This window comes from Pleurodeles waltl, chromosome 11 (genome assembly GCF_031143425.1).
Source record: "Pleurodeles waltl isolate 20211129_DDA chromosome 11, aPleWal1.hap1.20221129, whole genome shotgun sequence".
In the NCBI taxonomy this organism is placed as follows: domain Eukaryota; kingdom Metazoa; phylum Chordata; class Amphibia; order Caudata; family Salamandridae; genus Pleurodeles; species Pleurodeles waltl.
In genome coordinates this window covers 302,180,709-302,206,260 of record NC_090450.1, presented here as the reverse complement: position 1 = coordinate 302,206,260, position 25,552 = coordinate 302,180,709, and positions in this window count along the sequence as shown.

Here is a 25,552-nt window from a genome sequence, read left to right as displayed (position 1 = left end):
TGTGAGGAATCCCAGGACAAGGGCAGAAGAACGTTATAATGAGGCACACGGGCAAACAAGAAGGATTATCGAACGTACCTTTGGCCTCCCCAAGAAAGTCTGCCAGATAATCGTGGCATGTTGCACAACCTTGCCTTGAGACCCCATGTGCTTTTCTGCAGGAGGAGGAGGCCGGAGACGGCTGTGTGGCAGCAGTGGACCCTGTGGACAGTGAGGATGAGGAGGCAGAGAATGTGAATGAGGAGAACAGAACTGCAGTGATTCGACAATACTTCCAATGACACACAGGTAAGACAGTGTTACTTCATATTACATTTTCATTTTATGGTTAATCTTTGTCACTGGCATGCTGTTATTTCCCACTTCTATGCCCACTCACTGTATCCTTTGGCAACTCATTTTGCAGATGTTGGTGCCCCACTATCGCTCCTGGTGTGATCACTGCAGCCAACTACAGCTCTTTCCTATTTGAACTTTACTGTACAGTTGAATTACAATGTTTGAACCTGGTTAAACGAATACACAGTAAAATAAGTTTAACATACTCCATACTTGTATTTTTTTAAAGTGTGTTTATTTAAGTGCTAAGAAGTAGAGGGGCAAGTGCAATGGGCAGGGGTGATGATGGAGGATATTCCAGGGTTTTGTTCCAGTCTATTGGTATCACAGGTGCATTGTCCAAGGGGAAATAGGAAGGGGGGCAATGGCAGTTCAAGACGGACAGGGTGACTGTGTGGGACACAAGGGTGACAATAAGGAGAGTCTCATTTCCTTGTGGGCATCTTGGCAATAGTCTCTAGCTTCTGCCTGGATCACAGGGAATTTTTTTTGGGTGGTTCATTTTCTATAGGGGGAGGGGTGCTGGTGGGTTGTTGGTCCTGTGGCGGGGCCTCGTGTCCACAAGCGGCAGCGGAGGTGGAAGGAAGTTCAGATGTCTGGCTAGTGGAAGAGGCCCGCTGTTGTAAGACTGCCTCCCTCAAGATGTTGGCCATGTCTGTAAGCACCCCTGCAATGGATACCAGGGTGGTGTTAATGGCCTGCAAGCCCTCCCTGATCCCCTGGTACTGTCCCTCCTGCAGCCACCTATTCTCTTGCACGTTGTCCAGGTTCTGGGATTATTGGTATGCTCCCAGGATCTCAGTGAATGCCTCCTGGAGAGTTGGTTTTCTGGGCCTGTCCTCTCCCTGGAGCACAGCACTCATCCCAGTTTCCCTGTTGTCCTGTGCCTCTGTCCCCTGAACCGTGTGCCTACTGTCACTGACTCCAGGCCCCTGATTTTCTTGGGTGCGAGGTGTGCTCTGGGATCCCTGCAGTGGTGGACACACTGCTGATTGATGTTTCATGGGGACAGAGGTATGGGTACGCTGGGTGGGTGCTGTGGTGGTGTTCCCTGATGGGGAGGCTATGTGGTGGTCTGTGACTGTGCCTGGGTAACCGACTGTCCAGAGGTCCCTGATGGGCCAGGTTGGTCATCCAGATCCAGGCGACCAGAGTTGTTGTCATCACTGTGGGCCTCTTCTGTGGGGGGACTGGATTGTGCTGGCACCTCTTCACTGCTGACATTGGCTGGGATACCTGTGGGGATGTAAAGGATGTGTTATGTTTTCTGTGTCTAACAAATTGTACATCGGTGGTTGCCCTGTTTGGTTGTATTTGCCCTGGCAGCTTTAACTTGTGTAAGTTGGTATGTGGTGGGCTAGCTGGTTCTCTCTAGTGTGCATGCTTTAGTGATAGGTGTCCATGCAGGTCTGTGAGTGGTGTCCATGCATTGGTATGGCATGCAGGGCTTGGCATTTGGATAAGTGAGATGTGATGGTGGGGTGTGTGGGATGTGGTGGATTGATGGAGGTGAGGGTGGGGATATGTGATGGTATGCAGGTAGGGGGGTGATAGTAGTATAGAGTTGACTTACCAGAGTCCAGTCCACCTGCTACTCCGGCCAGGCCCTCAGGATACATGATTGTCAAGACTTGCTCCTCCCATGTTGTTAGTTGTGGGTGAGGAGGTGGGGGTCCACTGCCAGTCCTCTCTGCAGCAAGTTGGTGTCTTGCTGCAATGGAATGCACCTTCCCCCGTAGGTCATTCCAACTCTTCCTGATGTCGTCCCTTGTTCTGGGGTGCCGTCCCTCGGCATTGACCCTGTCCATGATCCTCCGTCATAGCTCCATCTTCCTTGCAATGGATATCTGCTGCACCTGTGCTCCAAATAGCTGTGGCTCTACCTGGATGATTTCCTCCACCATGACCCTTAGCTCCTCCTCTGGGAATCTGGGGTGTCTTTGTGGTGCCATGGACGTTGTGTGAGTTGTATGGGTGAGGGAGTGTAGGGTGATGTGTTGGGGTGTGTGATGCGGGGAGCATGGGTGGTGTATAGGAGATGGTGGTGTGTGGCTCTGGTCTTGTCTGTGGTCGTGGTGTCTGTCTCATGCCAATGATTTATAGTAGTCAGGTTGTGGGTAATGTAGGTGTGTGTTTTATAGTGGTGTGGGTGTGGTGAGTGTATGGGTATCAAGTGTGTGTTTGAATTGTCCAATGTGGTGTTGTTTTATACTTGAGTTTGTATTTTGAGAGTGGCGGTATAAACTGCCAATGGTTTGCCGCCATTGAATGTCCACCATGGTGATTTGTGGGTCATAATGTGATGGGCGTTGTTTTGTTGGCGTAACAGTGTGGGTTTGGATACCGTCACTTTATCACTGACCTTTGGTGTGGCTGAATAGTGACGGATTGGTGTGTGTGTGTGTGTCATAATATGGTGAACGGATATCCGCCGCTGCGGCGGTATGTTGGCAGCAGTCAGCGTGGCGGTAAGTGGGATTTACCCCCAATGTCATAATGAGGGCCTTAATTCTGCGCTACTAGAAAATAATAAACCAAAGCAACATTTTTTCTTCACATTCCGCTGCTTTTTAAAAGGTGAAAAAGTGTTTAACTTTTTTCTTAAGGGCCACATGATTTAAACCAACTGCAGCATGTTGCAGATTTCTGTGCAGAATTGAGGATATTTGCAATAGACTTCGCACATCATGCGTTTAAACTCTGAGCAACATTCTCTCACCAAAGTGGACATATTTCTCCAAAAAGACGTGTGCGCGTTAACGAAGAAAATGGCCGCCTCCTTGAAGAGAAGAACACTTGCCTCATGTCGGCAACACGTCTGCTATTTTGCGCACATCCGTTTTCTTATGGCTTAGTTTGAGCGCTGCAGTGGCCTCATAGGCACTGAACAGTAACACTTTCGCCATGTGCGCTGGTGCTCTGCAGAGCCTCTCTTATACCCCGTCAGCACAAAAATGTTTTACCCTGCGCCAAGCATCTTGGCTATGATGGGGATTAATTCTCCTCACACATTTCCAGATTTATTTTCAATTGATTCAGCACCCAGGGCATCACACCTTCCAGAGGGCTGTGCAGGGGATGGATTATACAGCGCAGAACGCCTATAATGAACTGTAACTCTGGCAAATGGGAATTTCATTAGGTTTCGGGGTCTGCAACGTGTTTACGCTCCCCCTATAATGAAGTGTGAGATTGTTGAGACTTTGGCGTACATTGGTTATGCGCCTCTCTCTCCTATTGAGTAATCCAATTACCAGAATCGGGATTCTCTCGGAGTGGAAATTGGCAAGGAGAGAAAGGTGCCGACTGTCGATAAGCCTAGCGTATCCGTCTCACTCAGTATTGGAAAAAGGACTCCTCGTTACTTGGGCAGCAAGTGGCGTAATTACAAATAAAAGCATCATGACTACAATATGGCGCCACCAAGCGTAAAAAACAAACAGAAAAGTGAGACACCGAGTAGAAGGCTCAGAATAATGTGGTACAAACAGAAAAAGATAAAAATACAAAGTGAGAAATTATGTAGAAAACAAAATAATGTGCGGCGAAAAGGTTGTAGTGCAAAAAGAACGGTGACAATATAATGAAAAATGAAACCGTGTGCTTAACTATGGTAGAAGTGATTGTGTGCAAGAGAAAAATATTATTATAGCTGAAAAAATAGAATGAGATAATGGGTAATGATTTTCCAAGGGCCCAAGCAAAAACGTTTATATAGAGCTTGGTAAAACAATGTGAAATATCAAACACATACAATTATTATATTAATAATCAAAATCGTAGCAAATAAAACAAAATAGAAAAAGGACAATGACCATGCTCTAACAATAATTCATGACGCATCATGCTCACTATAGGATCGGAATAAAATAGCCGGATATTACTAGGATTATAAAACGCTTTGTAGGTGTCCTAAACCAAAACAGTCGCAAGGGATGTACGAAAGGATTTCTATATTTTTGCCTCAACCTCTGCAGAACCTTTATGGTTCTATCCATTCCTGCCCTCAGCCAAAAATTGAGAACTGTTTCTCAATTCTCATGGTTGCAAATGCTAAGTAAACATCCATGACTTCCCCCAAATTTGCTGGGTTCTGCACATAGGCGACAAGACAATTTCACTGAAGCACAGAACATATTGTCACAAAAGGGTTATTTCCTAACCTTTGTCTTCCCTGTCCATTTTAGCTCTCGTTGGTACCCCAGAAGCTATTATTTGCTCTATTGTGTCCAAATAAGCCAACAATCCCATAATCGACTGTCTCTTTAAATGTAAGGTCATGTTCGCCATAAGTGCAAGTATCATGCTCCTCTTCAATATACCATCTTACGTTTTTAATTCTAAGGTTAAGGATTATCCATCTCTTAGAGCTTAGATCACAATTGAGTCGTTCACCTTTTGGATGGCAGTCAAGAACTCAACAAAAGCACCTTGTCTATCCCCTGTTTAAAATCCTGTTTGTAATTTAGTGAGACATTTAGGGGCATATTTATACTCCGTTTGCGCCGGAATTGCGTTGTTTTTTTTTACGCAATTCTGACGCAAAACTAACTCCATATTTATACTTTGGCGTTAGACGCGTCTAGCGCCAAAGTCCATGGAGTTAGCGTCATTTTTTAGCGTGGACACCTACTTTGCATTAATTATATGCAAGGTAGGCGTTCCCGTCTAAAAAATCGACTTCGAGGCATGTGCGTCGGATTTATACTCCCAGGCAAAATTCACGCCCAGGAGTGGGCGGGTCAAAAAAAATGACATACGGCCGCTTTTGCGCCATTTTTTAGTGCCTGCAAAAGGCAGGCGTTAAGGGACCTGTGGGCTCTGAAGGAGCCCAAAGGTGCCCTCCCATGCCCCCAGGGACCCCCCTGTCACCCTTGCCCACCCCAGGAGGACACCCAAGGCTGGAGGGACCCATCCCAGGGACATTAAGGTAAGTGTTTTTTTTTTTTTTTTTTTGTGGCATAGGGGGGCCTGATTTGTGCCCCCCTACATGCCACTATGCCCAATGACCATGCCCAGGGGACAGAAGTCCCCTGGGCATGGCCATTGGGCAAGGGGGCATGACTCCTGCCTTTGCTAAGACAGGAGTCATTTCTATGGGGGTTGGGAGTGAAAAAAAATGGTGCAAATCGGGTTGAGGCGAAAAAATTGCCTCAACCTGACTTGCCCCATTCTTGACGCCCAAGCCCCATATCCCCCTACGCCGGCGCTGCCTGGTGTACGTCGTTTTTTTTAACGCACACCAGACGGCGCCGGCGGCTAACGCCGACTAACGTCATTCAATAAATACGGCGCCCGCATGGCGCTTCAGAATGGCGTTAGCCGGCGCTAATTTTTTTGACGCAAAACTGCGTTAGCGCAGTTTTGCGTCAAAAAGTATAAATATGGGCCTTAGCACTTGCTGCACACCCTACCAGATTCTCTGACAATCACCTTCCTAATTGGGCTTAGAAATGTCAGTTAGTGAAAGTTTGCTGGTTCTTTATTTGATCAACATTCTTTCCCTCTTTACTTTTCTATCTTATTTGACAGTACTTTGCGGCTTATTATGAATTCGACAGTTGAACTGCCAGAACTCCAATACAGCAGTGGTAAGGCAGCTGTCAAGCCGGAAGCCTCACCACCATAGTGTTACAATGTTTCCACCGAGCTGGCCAGCAGAAACGTCATATTACATCGTTACTGCCGGTCAGCCCGTTGGGAACAGTACAGGAGCATTGGCCTCGGCTCCATCAGGAAGCCAAAGCCAATGCCATTGCACACAGCACCCTTGAAATACGCACTGTCTGCCATACCAGCCAGTGCAAATTCCTAGGGTGCTGACAGGGGAGCCTCTGCACTGCCCATGACATGGTCATGGGCAGTACAGGGACCCCTCTGGGGCTCCCATCTCGGCCAAACTCAGCACCTCTGTGGCTGACCATGACTTTCAGTGTGGCCAACCTGTCGGGATCCCTGATCCCTGAGGAGGTGGCGATCTCCTTGCAGTCCAACCACCAGGATGGTAATCTGATGTCAGACCACCAGGTTTGCGGCAGTTGGAGCACCACTGCGAATTTGGTGGTCCTAGAACTGTCAAACTAGTAAAGAGGCCCATTATCTTCTCTCCTTGCCTTTGTTATTCCCCACTTCTTTTTTGGGCATTGCAAGATAGATTTCAGAGTCTTTTGATTGGACTAAAGCTGCCAGTAATTGCAATCAGGATTGTAGGCAGCTTGTGAATTTACATTACAACCAGTAAACTGCAGAAAAAGTACAGAATATGGAGTTCGGATGTACTTTTTTGTTAATGCAGATTTAAAACCTTATCTGTAAAATACCAGAGAACTAGGGGGCAGATATTGTCTTTTCTTGTTGCATACCCTGTTATTTGGTAAATTGCAGGTTTTGCAAGAAAATATGGTTTTCAGATGTACTAGACCCATTAAGCGATTCCATAGTATGCTACCAAATCCCTTAATGGTTTTAAGAAAACATAAGGAATTGCTATTTGGAAGAGGGGTGTTTATGGTGTCTCTTCCTTATAGACTTTCTCTATGGTATGTAATGACGTTTTGAGGCTGAAATGCGGTGACAAAATATTAATGTTTGAAAACCACCTCAAAAGAGGTGGTAACCCTTTTGTTAAATAGGAAGGTTTTCCACAGGGCACATCTTCTCCTTTGTGAATTGCCCAAAAAACATTTCCTAGGAGTAATAACTGTACAGAAGTTTTCCTTTTTTTTCTAAAAGCATCCCATTTTCCTTCAAGGAAAAAGGGCTCCAATTAAAAAATTTTTTTTTAAAAGAAATCACTGACAGAAATCAATCTGCCTACCATAGCAACCCACTATCCCTTTAAAGGCAGTGAATTGTAGTGGGTTTCAATTTGCAACCTAACTCATTAATATTCATCAGTTAGGTCGAATTACGAACCACTGCTATTCACTCACTTTCAGAGCGGGATAGCCTCTTTGGTTGAGATGTGTACTTAGTAAGCTGTACTCCCCAAAAATGAGTGAGATTCTCACTGTAAGAGAGACTTTGTGGAAGTCTCATAACAAATTAAACAGATCCATAGAGAATGAGTGACTGTCACCTCAACAGTTTGAGTGAGACTCACTTTTACAAGTGCAAATCATATCTGGTTAGTGAAACTCACTTCCAATGAAAGCTGATACCATTGATAGAGTGAAGTTGTTTTCCGGGGTGCCATTAAGATTTGCTTCGATTGATCATAACCACTGGCAATCGTATGGGCATCTATACAAGAAAGTGGTGCAAAAATTGCCAGTGCTGTGCTGTGTCACTTCAGAAATGCAGCAATGCAACGTATTTACAAACGTACGGTGCACTCCTGTATTTCCCCTAGCTCTACATTTACCTGCTTAGCACCTACGCAGGCACTCTTGCTCCATAGTGCAAGGGTGCCTGTCTTGCAGGGAATGGTTGTTTATGTGATTTACAAGAAAGCGTAAATCTGAGGCAGTGCCAAATATTACCCCTCCCCAGGGGTGGTATAAGGAGGAAAAATACTTTTATTTCTCCTCGTTTTTGCTTCGTCTATTTGTGCTGGGTTCTGCAGCACACACAGAAAGAGAATAAGGTCATTAATGATTATCTTTGTGCAGGAAGGTGTTCCTTCCTGCACATAAACAATCATGGTGATTTGTTACTCCTATGTGTGCTGCAGAATGCAGCACACATAGAAGTATCAAATCATCATTATATAGTGATTGTTTATTTGCAGGAAGGGATACCTTCTTTTCGACATAAACAATCAGTAATGGTGATTTGTTACTCCTATGTGTGCTGCAGAATTCAGCACACATGGAAGTAGCAAATCATCCTCATTTAGTGATTGTTTATGTGCAGGAAAGTACACCTTTCTGCACATAGATAATCAATAATGTCCTTGTGCTCTTTCTATGTGTGCTTCAGAATGCAGCATGTATAGAAAAAGCAAAAACAAGGAGAAATAAAAGTATTTCTCCTCCTTATGCCACCCCTACGGAGGAGGGTTAATTTTTGGCATTGCCTCAGATATTTATGTTTCCTTGTAAATCTGGGGCAATGTCAAAAAGCAATGGGTGTTGCGTGGGTATGCCGTCAGCAATTCCCATTGCATGCCCCTTTGCCACAGAAAACTGCGTCGCAGGGGCTCAAATGTACAAGGCGGCATTAAGCCCTGAAAAGTGGCTTAGTGCCACATTGTAAATATGCCACAGTGCCACTGGAGCGTCACAAAAAGTGACACATAAGTGGCTCTAGGGGCTTGTAAATATGCCCCTCGGTCACTGAGAGCAATGTACCATCCTTTTTTTTCCACAAATCCTTACATTTGTCAAATTTGTCTGACACTGGCCTGATCCTCTGACGGTCTAGTGGTAGGTTGATGGTCTGAGATAATAGAGCGCTGGGTGGGACTCAAGAAAGTGGCTCACTTTCAGTGTGAGAGAGATGTTATTTGAATATGTTATTTGAATAAGCGTAGAGGTTAAATATATCAGCCTTGACGCCTACTGAGTTAAATCAGAGCAGAATTCAGAGGAAAGATAAGAGATGGAGAGGCTTAGGAGTCGAAATAGATGTCGAGGGAAAAGAGCCTTAGATTAAGTGCTGCTCGTTGTTAGTAAGTAGTAAAACTCATTGTGAATGTTTGAGCAAGATTCCAGAAATTAAATCACACTTCTGGAGAGTGAGACTGAGTGAGTCTCCCTCATTGTGATCTAAGGTTACCTGGTAGTGAGTTAGGCTCAGTTCCAGTGAATGAGTGAAAACTTCTGTCAGTGAATGACGTGCCATTACAGTAAGTTGCGATAAATTTAGTAAATGGGAACTTTAATGGATTGATAACAATGTAATATGCAAAAAAGAGCTTGCATTATACTGAACAATGTTCATTTTTTTATGATGAAGTATATAGGTTATATGGTAAGTCATGTATAAATATGGAAATTTGAGCGTGGATGATTAATCGTAAACCAGGGTTTTCCTGCCCTGTAATAAACACTTTCAGAAAGAACACAATATAAAGCTCAGATTTTAGGCCCTAGATTCCATTGAGCAACTGTTTCTATGGTGAAGATAGACCTAGACCTGGGTGGAGCTTGCTGAGTTTTACTCCACAGAATTCTGTAGCGTTGCAAAAAAGCTCCAAGAGATTCCGAGGAATTTCACAAATGGGTGGCATTCAGCACATTGTTCTGCTTCCACAGTGATTTAGCTCTGGAAGCTCGTTCCTGCACAAATGGCACCACAGCGCAGGGCACCAGAGGGAGTAGCTTCTTGAGTTGATTTTGCTGCCACTCGAGTAGATTTCCTACTCAAGTGGCAGCTTTCTGACTGTGAATGGTTGCAACCACCGGCGACCGCCCCCTTGGAGAAGTCTTTCCAGGTGCCCTCCTATCGACTGAAAATCATGCAAGGGAATGCCAAATCTCACTTGTGCCGACCAACCTACTATTTTCAGCTATGTGTGAGAAAAACCTCGGGCACACTGCAGTTTCTGGAAATTGGCTGGAACTCTGCATTACAAGAGTAACACGGAGTTGCCAAAATTCCACCAGCTCTGCCGACAGAGAGGAATATATCGCCCACCTCTAGACAGAACATCTAATTAATAAGAATGGATTCCCATTTCAAGTAAATATTTTTTTTAAGTTCCTTCACCTTGAACTTTGATGAAGAGATGTGTATGATTTGAGACTAATAGTCAATTCAGCAAGATTTCCACTGTTGTTTAATGGAGTATGAGGGCTGATTGGTGACAATAAGATCGTTTCTGGATAAAAAACATTTGAAGTGAAAATAGAACTTAATTTGTTCCTAAGAGATAGACTACAATGTGATAGAAAACTTCACATTTTGTCATTCATTTGAGCTTCTGAATTTTCAGAGGTAGGTCAGAGGAATTGCAGTTCTTCTGCAATCTTTGTTCTTGCTTTTATTTACTCTAATCAACGGCTTTATTATTTTCATACAGATGTTTAAAAACATTACTGCCCACTAGAAATGGACTGTACTCACTATTCCAGAGCTTCATTGAAAAAGCAGGCAATAAAATGGTCGTGCTTTAATAATTTATTTCAAACCTCCAAATATATAAAACAACTCGTTGTTGTATACAAAGGGAGACACATAACCTGATAGAAACCACAAATACAAAAATAGTGTGGTCATAAATAGGAAAAATACGCTGAGTGTAATGTCAAGAACTTGTTGTAGGTTTTGGGTTTTAGTTTATTTAAACATTTCTTAACAGTACTTCAACGAAGCACTTACAAGTATGTACATCAATTTATAGAATTCATAAGCTTAAAACACATATATATAATGGATTAAAATATTGCTACAGTTGGTGGTAGCTAATTTAAACAATGTTGTCCTACACTGAAAAAAACGTTTTTAGAAAGACGGTATGAAGCAAGAAGGTCTTTTGAGATGCAGCCTGGAGCACACAAATTGTACATGACTGACATATAGCAACCCAGTAATACATTGGAGACAGACCTGATCCACAATCGGCTGAATTTTAAAGGCCCCATCTACAAGCAAGGAGAGTATCCTTCAGGCTTCTACATGTTCTAGTCTTCTCTTCCTGTCCTGTTCAATCTAAAAGAGGTTAATGTGATTTGTCTTACTCCTTTACATCTGACTAGTATTGTACTTGATATACTGACTATTTTTTAATCAAACATTCATTACATCTGCTCTGAAGACATTTATCTAATAATTAATCAGAAGCCACATGGAGAGTGGAAGGAAAGTCACTGTTATGTCACCAGATACAAATATAAATAAATGTGCCCTCACGAGAAATACCACGAGGTAGATCGGGTGTGCGAATCCGTCGCCATTGAACGAAAAAGAATAAAAAAATAAACAAAAATTAGACTATTAATGACCACACATTGATATTTTGAAAAATAAGATTGGAAATTAGATTGGTTAGTGTGTGATGTCAGTAGAAATGTAAATGGCCCTTTCACAAGGATGTTTTCGGTGAGTTCCTTGGACTGTAATACCAGACGTGAAGGTGTGTCTCCGTTTGTGTGCACAGCACGATTTTATGGACATGGTTAACCATAAAACTACATGTTGCAACTTGCTTGTATATGCTTGTTTGACTATATGTATTTGAATACATTTTCCCAAAGCAATTAGATGCAGCGCTCGAGGGAAGGTATATCTACATTGTTCATTCTTCTGAGTAGTCTGATGACAGCCTACAAGTATCAAATATAAGTGTGCCTGTGGGTGCATTCATTTTACAGTAATTTTAAAGGCAACAACTGTCCAATCTCATTGTTTTATTGGGCTAGATATGCAAACAACATTTTGTAGCACTTACTGGTGCCATACACACTGGTATGGTAACAGATGGTGGTGTTGTAGAAGCCGTGGAGCCTGTGGAGAGTGAAGAGGAGGAAGACTCAGAGGACGACACAGACAATAGGGACAGAGTGATACAACAGTATTTCCAGTAACACCCAGGTAAGAATCACCCACGCCATTTCACAATTGCTTATAGCCTCCTGCATCTGTACTTTCTGTAGTTCCCACCAGATCTTTTTGGGTAATTTTTGTTTTTCCCTTCCCTTCTCAGTGCTGTATGACTCAGTGCCTGACTTCTGCTTGGTTTGCCCATGAACTACAGCGTATTGACATTGGTATGTTGTCATCACTAATTGACAGAACAGATATTGAACAGTAATATGTAATACATTTGCTAATAATACAGCATGACTCCAAACTGATTTGTGTGCAATATGTGATTTATTTACAGTGCTAGATATTGGTACATGTGATTATAAGGGTGATGGGTGGGGGTGGAGTAATGTCCATGGCAGAGTCCAGTTCTAAGTCTCACAGGTGCATTGTCCTTTTGCCTGTGGAAGGATGGAGCAGAGGCAGTTCATGGTTGGACAGGGTGGCAATGTGGGACAGTGGCAAGAGTTCAGGGGGTATGTCCTGCTGGCGGGGGTCTTGACATCCTACTCTGTCTTTTTTTTGGATCTCAGGCTCCTCTTACGGGGTGGTTGTTCTTCAGCAGGAGGTGGGGTTCCGGTGGCCTGTCGTGGTGTTGGGGCCTCCTGTCCACTAGCGCCGGCGGAGGTGGTAGGCTGTTCCTGGTCCGGGCTAGTGACAGGGGCCCTGTGTGGTGCCACATGGTCCCGCAACGCGTCTTCTATCCTGTTGAGGGCCAGGACGATGGTCCCCATTGCGGTCCCGATGATTCTCAGCTCCTCCCTGAACCCCATGTTGCGTTCCTCCTGCTGTGCCTGGATCTCCCTGAACCTGGCCAGTACCGTCGCCATCGTCTCTTGGGAGTGGTGGTAGGCCCCCATGATGGTGGTGAGGGCCTCTTGGAGAGTGGGTTCCCTGGGCCTCTCCTCCCCCCCTGTCGCACAGCAGCCTTCCGAGCTGCCCGGTTTCCCCCGGCCTCTGTCTCCTGGACGGTGTGCCCGCTCCCACTGCCCCCAGGTCCCTGTTGTTGTTGGGGTGTTGGGTTAGCCTGGGTGCCCTGTAGTGGCAGACACACCGCTGATTGATGTGTCCTAGAGACAGAGGCATGGGCCCGCTGGGTGGGAGCTGTGCTGGTGTTGGCAGAGGGGGTCGGGTCTGGTGTGGCCTGTGGCTGCCTGAGGGGAACCGACAGCCCAGAGGTCCCCGATAGTCCGGGCTGGTCATCAGGTTCAGTGTCGACAGAGCTGCTGTCCTCACTGTGGGCCTGTTCCGGGGGTGGGATGGACATTTCTGGACCCTCCTGGCTGGTGTGTTGGCGTTCGGGTCCTGCATGGGGTAAGAGAGTTTGGTTATTGTTTCTGTGTGTGCAATGGCGTGCGTGTTATGGGTGCCCTCGTCCCCCAGTGCAGGCATTCCCTTGAGGGAGGTGTTGTGAGGGTAGTTAGTGGGGGGGGGGGTAAGTGCAGTGGTCATGCTTGGGTGATGGGTGTCCATGGATTGTGTTGGCATGCAGGAGTTGGTGTTGGGATGGGTGGGTTGTGCTGGTGAGACATTGTCAGGGAGGATGTGTGCTGGGGGGTTGGGGGTGAGGGTGGGGGTGTGGGTTGGCATGCTGGTGGGGTGGGGGGGATATAGTAGTTGAGATTGGACTTACCAGAGTCCATTCCTTCGGCTACTCCTGCGAGGCCCTGAGGATGCAGGATGTTGAAGACCTCTTGCTCCCATGATGTAAATTCGGGAGGGGTGGGTGGGGGTCCGCCGCCAGTCTTCTGGACCGCGATGTTGTGCCTGGAGACCATCGATCGGACCTTCCCCCGTAGGTCGTTCCATCGTTTGCGGATGTCCTCCCTATTCCTGGGATGCTGTCCCACCGCGTTGACCCTGTCCACGATCCGTTGCCATAGCTCCGCCTTCCTAGCTATACTGGTGTGCTGCACCTGTGAGCCGAAGAGCTGGGGTTCCACTCTTAGGATTTCCTCCACCATGACCCGGAGTTCTTGGTCCGAAAAGCGTGGGTGCCTTTGGGGTGCCATGGGGTGGTGTGGGTGAGGTGTGGGGTGGTGTATGTGATGATGAGTATGTTGGTGTGTGGTGCTTTGTGCTACTATGTGGTGTGTGTGATGGTGTAGTGTGCCTCAGTGTGTATTGCTATGGATTGTCTGCTGTGTCTCTCTCTCCTTCTCTCAGTAATTGTGGTCGTAGGGGTTTGTGGGGGATGTGGGGGTGTGTTTTATAGTTGATTGATTGTGTGGGAGTGGGTTGTGTATGTGTATCAGGTGTGTGTATTTGTAATTGTCCAATGTGCCTGTGGTTTGGTGCTGTGTGTGTATTTTGACCGCGGTGGTGTGTACCGCCAATGGAATACCGCGTTGGAAAGCCCGCCGCGTTGATTCGTGGGTCGAAATGGCATGGGCGTATTTCTGTTGGCGTGACGGTGGAGGTTTGGTCATCTCCAGTTTATCGCTGCCCGCTGATGTGGCGGCCTGCAGTGGAGGTCGGATTTTTGGAGGTTTGGCCGTTGTGGGTCAGAATGACCGTGGCGGCTTTCCGCGGCCGCGTCGGTGTTATGGCGGTCTTCTGACCGGCGGTAAGCGCCTTTTACCGCCGAGGTCAGAATGACCCCCAAAGTCTCTTTTTGGTTAGCTGCCCAAGGCACAGTCATTTAAACATTATAAGGTAAACACCACTTTAATCTCTTTTAGTAACTTTCTAGGGTTTTTTATAACATAAGTTAAAGCATTTTTCCATACTGTCTCTCTCAATCATATATATATATATATTTATTATTTTTTTCACTGAAAAAATTAAAGGTTACAGGGACGTTATAGTTAGGCTCACATTTTACACATACAAAACCAGTGAAATTCAGCAGTTATAGTTAGCTCAGCTAACTATAACTTGCACCCCTGTTATGTACTGTTTATGACCTCACATATAACATCACTCATGACATGGTCAGTGACATCATTGATGACATCCATCTGATATGAAAAAGAAACCTTCTTATTTCATTGGTCGTATTTGGTCCATAGTCTATAACTGTTGCAGCCACATCCTAGACTATTCATTTCTAGATTGAACAACTTGTATGCTGTTGTGACATCTAAGGCCACATGTGCAAATGTCAGGTTTTGCGATTCGCAAATTGCAAGTCAGAGCGACTTGCATTTTGTGAGTCGCAAAATCTGATGTACATAAGTGTCTCAGACACTGTTAGTGATTCCGAAATGGGTTGCAAGGGACCTGCCTCATTAATATTCATGAGGCAGGTCCAAAATTTTAACTCATTTGGGAATGGCCACACTTACAGGGATGGTGGCATGCTGGGGTAAGCAGACCACCATGTCTGTGTCTGCTTTTAAAATAAAGCAGTTTTTCCTCAAAGGTAAAAGGAATGCATTTCACAAATAAAAATTAAGCGTTTCAGTTTAATTTTTTCAGAATAGGCAGTCATCCGTGGGACCACTGCCTGCCCTGAAAACATGTTAGTATCCCCATTCTCAAAGGGGAAGGGGTCCCTTAGGGACCCTTTCCCTATTTCGAATAGGTTAACACCAGTTTAAAATTGGTGTCACCTGTGATGTTTTGCGACCACATTCACAGTAACAAAACAATCATACATACCACTGTGACCCGCAATTAGGAAGGGACGTCCTTGGCACGACCTTTCCTAATTGCAATTTGCAAACCTATTTTATGATTTTGTGAATAGATTACTGAATCACAAAATAGCATTTGTACATACAAAAATGCTTTTAGATGTGAGCAAATGGCCCAATTCTGTGAATCAGGCTGTTTGGGCACAGAAATAAGCTTTGTACATCTGGCCCTTAGTCTCTCTCTTCCGTTTTGTTGTTTTGGAAATTTGGAATATGGCTACTGCAGCTACTCAACAACATCAAGCATGGAGGAGGAGAAAAGTAGAGGAAACCAGAAGAAGGCAAGTGAAGTGTGGCAATTCTTTACGATTGCTACAGCAAAAAAAGGTGTCTGCCAAACTTGTCACATGGACCATCTGTAGCAAGCAGCTGTCAAGAGTTACCAGCAAAAGGTATTCTCATGGGACATCTTCAATGTGGAAGCCCCTTCGCACAATCCATGAGAGAGCATACAGGAAGATGTTACAAGATAGGGATGCTGGTAAAGGGACATCATCTTCATCTGGTGAACAAGGACAGGCAACAATTACCATCACTGTCCCATTGGGTTTGAGAGAAGTATTGTGCAATCTGCCACACCCTCCTTTCTGCATAGGAGTCATCTGTTGCAGAGTTTTTTAATACTGTTCGCAACCACGGCTGCTAGTTCACAATTTTCAAATGTTTATTATTATTTTTATAGACTACATTGCTTCTTTGTGTATTTGTGGGTAATTCATTTTACAGTTAATTTTTCAAAAACAAACAAACAAACAAAAATAATTGTTACAGAAACCTAAAAAACCTCAAAAGGTTCTTGTTAGAACACTCCCATTTATTAAAAAAGAGCTGTTGTTTATTGATACGATATGTGACAGAGTACTACAGTGTGTTTCTATGTGTCACTCTATAAATAGGTGTGTGATTGAGTGTAAGTGTGTTAGTGTGTGCATCATTGTCTGCATGGGTATGTCACTATACATGTCAGGATATGCCTGGTTGTGTCAGTGTATTCAGAAGTGTGTGCATGGGTGTGTACTGTACACATCACTGTTTCCTTGGCATCAGTGTTTGCCTAAGTGTGTCAGTGTGTGCATCAGTGTGTGCTTGGCTGTGTCAGTGTGTGTATCATTGTGCCACTTGGTGTGCCAGTGTATGTATCAGTGTGTTCCTAGGTGTGTTAGTGTATACATTAGTGTGTGCCTCGATGTGTTAGTGTATGCATCAGTGTGTGCCTGGGTATGATAGTATATGCATTAGTGTGTGTCTGGGTGTGTTAGAGTATGCATCAGTATGTGCCTTTTAGTATATGCATCAGTGTGTGCCTGCGTCTTTTAGTGTATGGATCAGTGCATTCCTGGGTGTGTCAGTGTGTTTATCAGTGAGTGCCTGGGTGTGTCAGTGTAGGCATCACTGTGTCCCTTGGTATGTCAGTGTATGCATCAGTGTGTGCCTGGGTGTGTCTGTGTGTGCGTCAGTGTGTGCCTGGTTTTGTCAGTGTAAGCATCAGTGTGTGTGAATGGGTGAGTAACTGAGTCAATCTGTGTGCACTAGTGTTTTAGTGTATGCATCAGTGTGTGCCTGTGTGTATTGTGTGTGCCTGAATGTGTCAATTTATGTATCAGTGTGTGACTAGGTTTGTAAGTGTATGCATCAGTGTGCCCCTAGGTGTCAGTGAATGCAGTAGTGTGTGACTAACTTTGTAAGTGTATGCATCAGTGTGCCCCTGTGTTCCTTAATTTATGTATCAGTGTGTGCATGGGTGCATGAGGGTATGCATCAGTGTGTGCCTATGTGTGTTAGTGAATGTATAGGTGCGTAAGTGTTGAGATGGGGCCACTCACCTGAAAAGCAGGATGTCTGCAGGGGCGATAGTATGCCCCCTGACCTCCTGGAACACCTCTTGGCCTTTCCTGGAGGACACAGAAACCCGGACAGGTGTCCCAAAAGGAAAGGGGGAGTGGAAGAGAAAGAGACAAAACACTGGCACGTCTTGCCGGTCCAGCCAGTCACCCTGTATCTAAGGTGGGCAGGTCCTTATTGACAGAGTGATAGTAGAGTTAGTGCACTTAACTTCCTTGAAACTGAATCTCTCTTTCTGATATGGGCACGGGAGCGATAGAAGAACACCGGAATGCTACAGCACTTTTCTTGGATAATAATAACTGTTGGCACAATTACTAACACTGCATTACCAAAAACTCAAACTGAGTACCCTAACAATAAGTACTGCGAAACTAGGGCTGGCTTCACAGAGATTCACTGTTGCACATTACAATTAGAACTGTGGTTGCACTTATTATGCACAAGAAAGACAAACAAGGGCATTAATTATATCACGTATAACTTTTCTGCATGCATAAGGTCAAACTAAAAGGAACAAAAACAATCCAAGAAATACAAATGCCCACTCTGGGTTTAAACAGTTAGGGTGGCACAGTTTGATTTGGTTTCACTGTGTGTGTGAAAAACCCTTGAAAAGAAAATTCCTGAAACCTGAAACAAAGACATGAGTGACACAATTTAACTCCTAGGATTATGCTATTAGAGAAAGAAAAGTCATGTACATGCTCTTTTAAAATTGCACTGTCACTTTTTGTAGTACTTGAGCTCAAGCAGATTTCCTGAAGCACATTTAGGCAAGTAACTACAATAATAATGTAGAATGTTCAGAAATGCATTTGTCTCTTCAAGATAAGCACTCTGCCAAAATACGAGGTCTGAAATACACCAGCTGTTCTAGGAAAGCGCAGTGCTCATATAACAAACTCCCTGGAGAATACTAGTCACTTAGCTGCAGTCTTTTCCGGAGTGCTGGAGGAATGCATGGTGTCAGCTGGTACAGGAATGAAGAAAAGAATTGCCTCAAAAGTCCTGAATACGAGGATGACAGCAGGGGCTGGACTGCCAAATCAGATGCTGAGAGCAGGAAGCAAAACAAAGCCAAGCAGGGAGGCATGATTCACATTAGTATTTATAGGCAATCAGGAAAGCAGTTGAGTTTCCACATGTGGATGAGTCACCACACCCAATTAGAAGCACATGTCTACACCTGCTCACATTAGCAAACAAGCATTGGTAAAACAAGCATTGATAGAACCAATTGTGTAATGCAGCTCATTATGTTTACTTAGAAACATGAAGGTTTAACTAAGAACAGAGATATGATTTAACCCTAATCCCTGGAGATGCTGTCAGATAACGCAGGAGGCACCTTGGGGATTACTGACAGTCCTCCCCATCAAGGACTCTCTCAAAGGGCGGGGCTTGGAAGCGTGCAGGAGATGGAATTTTTTAGTAAGACATGGAGCATGAACTGTGGATGCAGGTTCCCAGGAATTATCCTCAGGCCCATAGCCTTTCTAAGCCAATAAATCGTGTAGAACACCACAGACACACCTGGAGTCAAGAAGTTTGGCCACTTCAAATTCCCATTGCCCGTGTCCTTTTACCGGGGGAGGTGGTGGGGCATCGCATGTATAAGGGGAATAGGGACGGAGTAACGACACATGAAACACAAGGTGTACCTTGAAACTACCTGGCAATGTCAGTTCTACTACCATAGGATTGCTTATTTTGGCAATAGGAAAGGTGCCTAGAAATTGGGGGTTTAATTTTCTGGATCCGGCAAGATGGAGATTTTTTGATGAGAGCCACACATGAGCTCCTCTCTGACAAGAGGGAGCAGGTCTCCTTCTTTTGTCTGCTTGTTTTTTTTACTTGAGCTTTTTAGAGTTTTAAATGGTGTTGAACTTGTTTTTGAATCTCCTATAACTCTTTATGGTGTTTCTGTACTGATGGGATTCTTGTGGATGTTTGGAACCAAGTTATAGGTAGCATTCTTGGGTGCAGACCAAACAAACAGTAAAATGTGGATACTCCTGTAGCCATGTGGATGCTGTTGTTATATACAAATTCAACAAGAGGCAAAGCCTTATCCCAGTCACTATACCGTGTGTCAATGTAATATCTCAGGATTTGCTCCAGCGATTGGTTGGCACGTTCCGCTGCCCATCCGTTTGTGGATGATATGCAGAGGACAAGCGGACGTCCATACCGACAGAGAAACAGAAGCTACGCCAAAACCGTGATATAAATTGGAGGCCACAAATCAGAAACAATTGTGGTGGGCAACCCATTAAGCCATACAATGTGTTGGACAAACAAATCAGAGAGCTTGGAAGCCGTAGGGAGGCATTTTAATGAACAACATGAGCCATTTTAGTTAGGTAATCTACAACCACCCATAGGACAGTGCGTCCATTGGAAGCTAGGAGATCAGAAATAAAATCAATACTTATGGTATGCCATGGGGCCACTGGAATTGGCATGGGAAGTAACAATCCTGTGGCTGGAGTACGTGGGGTTTTAGTCCGAACACAGGTGGGACGAGTCTGGATGTAGCTTCTGAAATCATGCAGAAGTGTGGGCCACCAAAACCATCTTTGACAGAGATCTAACATCTTTTTCTCACCCAGGTGACCTGTGAGGACAGAATCATGTCCCCAATGTAACACTGTATCCATTAATTCTTTGGTAGGGATGTACAACTGATCAGAATGGTATAGGGAACCCTCTTTTTCATACACATCAGTTGAACATGAAACCTTGAGTTGGGCTACCCATATCTTCTCAAGGAACTCTTGGGAAGTGTACACAGCCACAGTTGTTTCTGGGGGAATAATGCTTCTGGCCTGTTCTTGCGCAACATCAGAGGAGAAACCCATCCTAAACAACGTGTCTGCCTTTTATTGTGTAGTACCAGGCCTATAGGTAATTACGAAGTCAAACTTGTTAAAGAATAGAAGCCAGCGTAATTGACGAGGTGTCAGGGCCTTGGTTGCTTGAAAAAACTGTAAATTAAGGTGATCTGTGTAAATAGTTATGGTCTGTCTAGCTCCTAGTAGGTGGTGATGCCATTCCTGGATGGCAAGCTTAATGGCCAGAAGTGACCGCTCTGCCACCGTGTAATTTTGTTCTGAGGGTAGCAATTTCTTTGAGATGTGAGCTTGTGGATGGAAATACCCAGACTCAGGATCTTGTTGGGACATGACACCACCTACTGCCATTTGGGAAGCATCTGCTTTCATGATAAATGGCTGAACCAGGTCAGGATGATGGAGAATGGGTGCTTCAGTGAATGTGTTTTTTAGATGATCGAAGGCTTTCTCAGCATCTGCATCCCAGAGGCACTTAACCCCCTTTCGTAGGAGACGAGTTATGGGAGATACCACGGTAGAAAAGTGGGGTATAAATCTCTGATAAAAATTTGCGAAGCCCAAAAAACTGTTGCACTTCCTTGATGGATATTAGGGCTACCCAATCCAGGATGGCCTGTACCTTGGACCTATCCATGGAAATTCCATCAGGAGTGATCACATATCCCAGGAATTCTACAGTTGTACCGTAAAAAACTCATTTTTCCAGCTTGGCGAAGAGATGATGCTCACAAAGCTATTGTAAAACTGCTCTTACATGCCCTATATGTTCCTCAGTGGAAGACAAATAAATCAAAATGTTGTCTATGTATATCACTACCAGATGTCCAGAAACTGCTACAGCACTTCATTGATGAAAAATTGAAATGCTGCAGGAGCGTTACACAACCCGAAGGGCATCACTGTGTACTCGAACTCATCCCCCTTCATCACTCGGATCACATGGTAGGCGTCCCGGAGGTCGAGTTTAGTATAAATGGTCGACTGATGTACCTGATCTAAAAGTACCGGGATCAACGGAAGTGGATACCAATTTTTTATGGTCACTTTGTTCGATAATCTATACAGGAGCGCAGCTTGCAATTCTTCTTGGGCACGAAGAACAAAGATGACGATACTGGTGACGTTGAATGACGAATGGAACCCTTAGCAAATAGATCATCCAAGTAGTCTTGTAGGTATTGATTCTCAGGCTCAGAAAGAGCATACACCCTACTACATGGTAGCGTTGACCCTGGAATCAAGTCTACACCATAATCATATGACCTATGTGGCAGCAGCTGGGTGGCCTTCTGTTTACTAAAGACATCATGGAAGTCTTTATACGATGCAGGCATGGCCAGTGTGTCATCCGGCTTGATAGCTGTAATATGCGTGGACCCACAATGCAAGGGTGTCACTAGTAATGGTTTGTATTGGTAACAGGAGTGCCAGCAATGTTTAGAGTCTAATGTCACTGTACTTGCTGCACACTCAATTTTGGGATTGTGTAACTGAAGCAAGGGTATGCCCAAAATGGCTCCAAATACTGGGGTATCTATGAGGTCAAACTGAATTTGTTCTGTATGGTTGTTTGCACAAAGCATGGACAAAGGTGTGGTTTGATAAACGATAAGCCCGAAGGACAACTCTGAGCCATCCACGCTCTGAATGGTTCAGGGACGTCTTTTCTGACAGTCTTAATATTTAGGGTTTTAGCCAAACCTGAGTCTAAAAAGTTTCTGGTAGCCCAAGAATCAAGCAATATGGGGATGACCTTACGAACCTGAGGGGACAACTCTAAAGTCACAATAAGAGATAAATGTTGAGGTACTGGACTGGTGGTATTAGCCAGAAGATGTGAGACCATATTGAAAGAAGCGCTCAATAAAATGGTCTTAGAAGTTATGAAGCCAGTTAGTTTTCCGCATGGCAGGAAGAGAGAATTCAGACCCTTTTGCCGCTCCGATTGCTTTCTTTGGAGCAGTGGGCTTGTTAAGGCATTTCTGAGCAAAATGCCCTGCCTTACCGCAGTATAGACACAGTTTAAATTTTTTCCTACGTTCTTTCTCTTCCTTAGATAGTGGGCCCCGCACACTGCCAATCTGCATGGGCTAAAGTGTATCGTGAGTGGGAGTGGTGGACTCCTTTTTCTCAGTTTTGAGCACCACTAAGCGTATGTCACCCTGGAATTTGTCTCCTTCACGTTCACTCAAGCAGTGATCCAATTGTACCACCAGGTCAATGAACTCAGAAAACTCTGTAGGAGGTTCCACGATTTGGGCTAGAACATCCTTGGGATCGTCCAGAAGGCCACGATAGAAGAGGGAGGTCCTCTTCTCCTCAGGCCACTCAGTCTCTGCCAGCAACCAATTGAAAGAGGTGACATAGCCCACTAGATCCTTGTTTCCCTGGTGCAAATTCAGCAACTCTTTATCACTGGCTTGCACAAAGAGGTGTTTGGTGAACAATTTCCGCAAGGCTTCCTTGAACCGCTTGAAATCATACAGTATAGGGTCATTGCGCTTCACCAGTGGAATAGACCAATTAGTTGCATTGCCTCCCAAAAAAGAGATAATAAAAGCCACCTTTGCAGCATCTTTGGGGAATGCTGATGCCCAACAAAAAAACTGTAGCTGGCACTGATTTAGAAATTTTTTGAAATTGGTACTATCTCCCAAAAAACTTTCTGGAGGAGCTAAGGGCACAGGGGTTGGTGTTGTGACTATTACCTGCATGGGTTGTGCGGTGGAAGTTGTTGGGTCTGAATTGGGTCTAGGAACAGGATTAGACAGGTCAAACCGAGGGGCCTGTAGTACTGAAGATCTTTGTTTTAGTTTGACTCCTCCCCAGGGGGTGTCATGTGGTTTATACCGCTGTAGTTCAGTGTGCAACTCCAGGTTCTCTTGCTTTAAGGAAAGAACTTCCTTCTGTAATCCTCCTAGGGCCCTAGTTAAATCTAATAAAGATGGAGCATCCTGATCAGCTGGTGAAGCCTGTGCTAAACCTTTGAAATTACCCATTGAGGAATCCATTGCCCAGGCAGCCCTGTATGTTGTGGCCTGGCATTATGTCGAGACGGGCCACTCACCTGAAAAGCAGGATGTCTGCAGGGGGAATGGTATGCCCCGACCTATTTGAACACCTCTCAGCACTTCCTGGTGGACACAGAAGACCCGGCAGGTGTCCCAAAAGGAAAGGGGAAGTGGAAGAGAAAGAGACAAAACACTGCCAGGTCTTGCTGGTCCAGCCAGGCACCCTGTATCTTGTGGGGGCAGGTCATTGTTGACAAAGTGATAGTAGTGTTAGTGCACTCAACTTCCTTGAAACTGAATCTCTCTTTCTGATATGGGCACGGGAGCAGTAGAAATACACTGGGATGCTTCAGCACTTTTCTTGGATAATAATAACTGTTGGCACAATTACTAACACTGCATTACCAAAAACCCAAACTGAATACCATCACAATAAGTACTGCGACACTGCGATAGCGGTATTTTGGAGAAAGGTACTGCCAACAGGCTGGCGGTACCTTTCTCCAAAATATGACATTGGCAGTTTGGCTCAAGCCAAATCGCCAATGTATCACTCCATCCGCCAGGGTAGTAACAGCTGCCAGGCTGGAGAATTCTGTCTCCAGCCAGGCTGCCGTCACTGTCCCACCCGCTGGATTATAACCCCACCTACCGCCATGGTTTTCGTGGCAATCTTACCGCCATGAAAACCATGGTGGTAGCACTATCAGTGCTAGAGAATTCCTTCCCTGACACTGATAGGGGTCTTCCCTGACCCCTCACCAGACTCCTCCCCCAACCTGCCCCTCCCCCTCTCGACCCCCAACATAAACACACATTCACGCACCAACATACACATGCATACACACACTCATATCCACATTCCCCAAGCTTGCATACATTCATTCACACACACATCCACACACACTGACATACATTCTAGCACACACGCATTCACACCACACAACATACACGCACACTCACACCCATTCATGCACACACGCATTACACACGCTACACATCTGCATGCACGCACACAATCACACACACATACCCACACATGCACACAACACCCCTCACCCCCTCCACTGTCAGAGCAGCTGACTTACCTGCTTGCAGGGGGTCCTCCAGCAGGAGACAGGATGCGAAGCTGCTGCCAGCAGAACACTGCCAGGCCGTATCATAGATCATGATACAGTCTACAGCGGTCTACTGGCGCACCTTACCACTGTTCGCAGCCATGACCGTAGCCGGAATTCCGGCAGCCGACTGGCAGAATCCTGGCTACGGTTATAATATGGCGGACGGTAGGTAGCCGTGGTGACAGTGTTTTGGCAGCCATCGCCACGGTGGTAGGCGGTCATTACCGCCAATGTCTTAATGAGGGCCTATGTCATTACCCTTAGCTACTCTACTTAGGTACCTAATTATGGGGACAAATGAAAACACCACATCGTAGTTGGAGTAGAAATACTGATTGTACTCCTGGTTATAGAATCTTGTTACTAACAGGCTACAACTTATCCAATAAGTGAGGGGTAAACTATGACAAGTAACTCCTTCTTCGACTAAACAATTCTTCGCATCCATCATCCCAACATACTCACTAAATAAACAATAGAAGACATTAGAAGAAAGTTCCCCTTGAACACTACCTACGTGCAAATACTTGTCATCTAACCTAAACTTTTCTCTTGTTGACAATACAGTAGTTGTCTCTAAAGCTGAAGTATGGCTGGCTTTACTCTTGTCAAGAACAGTCATACCCACAATCAATATCACAAACAATATCACACACACAATTGCCAAACCACTACTCATGTATTTACAGCACCTGTTATTCCTACCCTGCTGGCTAACATTACTCATGATCTGTAAAGAATCAGAAAGCAGAAGAGAAATATTTAGAAACTATGCAGCAAAAATAAAAAATAAAAAATCTTCAATCGTCTCTTAGCAGTTATTGACCACCCTCAGTCTCATTTCCAGGTTTCTTTGTCAAAAATCGGTTTTGCAGCTGGTCAAAATCAGGTTTTTCAAAAGTCAAATCAGGTTGTCAAAGTTTTTTTCAGGTTACTTTCAACAGTTTCTTTCTTTTTGCACTTTTCACAATTTCTTTGTTTCAACAATTCAAGTTCATTGATTTCCTTCAAATGCCAAAATATTGACCAGGAATGTCTTGATCAAAACAAAAAGACAAAAACTCTTTTTGCCATTCACTTGTAGTTGCATATGCCCATTCAGGACCTGTGTACCTTCGGCTTGCTATTCTCTTTGTTTTCAACTTTCGATCTCCATTTAATTCTCCTTCACTCAGGTCTTCTCTCCTTGTTGTATCTACCTCTTCCTCAATTGGTGTGAAAACAACTACTTACTTTCTCTTTGCTTGTGACTCCGGCTACTTGCCTCCTTTCAG